Here is a 2349-nt window from a genome sequence, read left to right on the forward strand (position 1 = left end):
CTATATTATGACACTTGGTATCAACAAATAATCTTGATAGAAATTGTAACATGTTTATCTGTAGCGCATTTCATAAAAGCATGTTTTCGTGTACTCGTGTTGATAATGGTTAATTAATAACGTTTTAGTAATCTGTTTAAATTGCTTTATTATATTTTTATTTTTATTGGAAAATAATTTCTCTTCACAATTTACTAAAGGGTGAATATTTAAATCAATGTATTTAATAACCCAATACAAGTTTGTTTACGTATGTAGAAGTTATATGAACATTTGCAAACGTTTTAAGAAAATCTACAAGGGATTCAATATATATAACCTTCACCAATTAAAGGAGAAAATTGCATCTTCACCACCTTATGTCATCAGCTCTTTGAAGACATAAACACCGCTTGAGTGGAAACTATAACTCCGAGAATAAATTGCCCTTATATTATTGCCAGGGTCAGTGACCCTGAATAGATTGACGTAATCAAGTCACTGTTTTGTTTTTGTTTTTATTCGAAGGAGGTTGATTGCTTTGTCCTTGTTTGTTATACTTTATTTGTTTACAATAATGTCATTATTCTCTGCAAATACAAGTCTTTGTTTTGTTTTTGTCTGTTGTGATGATGGAGTTGTTTTGTAATCTTGTGGGATTATCAAGGTTATCATCATCATGTATGTATGTATTACAATATATATGTACTGTATGTATGCATGTATGTATGTGTATATATATACATATATATATATATATATATATATATATATATATATATATATATATATATATATATACACATGTGTGTGTATTATCATCATACGCCCCTTTTCCTTCATACTGGATGTTTGTAAAGAATTTGCCTCCCACTTTGCAGCTTGTATTTTTGGGACGAGGTTAATACTGTCTCGTAGATTTTAAAAAAGATTAATGAACTGTTCTGTTGACGTATGGCTTTATGGCTTTTCAGTATTATATCAAAACCACGTGTATGTGTATATATATATATATATATATATATATATATATATATATATATATATATATATATATATATATATATACACACACACACACACACACACACCATGTGTATCCTCTCAACTGCATGTACCTGAGTCTCTTAGCCACCAAAACACCTCCTGCACACTAGAAAATATGCAGAGGAAATACGCCAATAGTTCAATAATTAATTAAAAACATCCAAAATATCCTTCCTGTGCCTACCCAGTCCCTTAGCGAGTCCTAGAGACCAATTTGAATAATGATTAATAACTACACTTATTCTGGGACTGTGGCCTTTTGCCAAGAAGCTGGCCAACCAGCGCTTGTCTTCCTCCCCCTTAAACTACTACCTTCCCTCTCTCCTCCTCCTCCTCCTCCTCCTCCTCCTCCCCCCCCCCCCCCGCCCCCAGTGATGACCTATTTTAAGTATGTGCGTAATTTTGTCAGCCATGACATCTTTTGAAGTTTCGGATTTAGCATCGTCGTCTTCATCTGTGGCAGGTTGAAACTAGTCCTTGGGCTTAATATCCTTAATGATTCCGTTTAGCAGAGGCCGGATGAAGGGGTCCTTGGGATTGGGAAGGGGTTGGCTTTGTGTGGGGTGGGGAGGGGGGGGGAGTCTTGAGTCCTTTGATGTAAATTCATCACTAGGTGTTATTGAGTCAGGCCTCATTAGGCCATTTCGGTGTTAACCTTAATTCTTGTACTTTTCTTGTAATGGGGGCCTGTTACATTTTGTAATCCTTTCGTTTTTTCTTTTTTATATATATGGGGGTTTATGGGGATTTTTTATTTATAGTTTTATAATGGGGTTTTCGTAATCTTTGAATTATCCATAGCGTGGTTTTTTTTTTCTTTTTTGTAAGAAAGCAAGATATATAATTTGTCATTTTTTTTTTCAAAACTATTATATTGTCCTTTTCTTATATCTCTCAATCTATATCGATCTGTATCTATTTGTTTTTATCTATCTATGTTTACATGTATCTATCTATCAACCTATCTATTTATATGACCTGTAAATATATAGATTTAAGATCTATCTATCTATATATATTTTTATCTGTCTATCTATCTATAATTCTATCTATATAATCTATCTAATCCTAATTTATAATCATATAGATTTAAGATAACATATTTTATAATAATCATAAAATTATTTGATATTCTTACCTAAATTACAGTATTACATATAAGACTTTCCTCATGCATCCCATTTTAGCATTAAGTCCACCAATATATGTTTACAATTATTACTAATCAACATTCATTCAGACTTGAATTTTCACGTAGCGAGCAGGTGTTTGATGCTGTAGCTGCTGCTCCCATTATTCCCATATATTGAATGTATATAACTG

Source organism: Palaemon carinicauda, chromosome 23, assembly GCF_036898095.1.
Source record: "Palaemon carinicauda isolate YSFRI2023 chromosome 23, ASM3689809v2, whole genome shotgun sequence".
Lineage (NCBI taxonomy): Eukaryota > Metazoa > Arthropoda > Malacostraca > Decapoda > Palaemonidae > Palaemon > Palaemon carinicauda.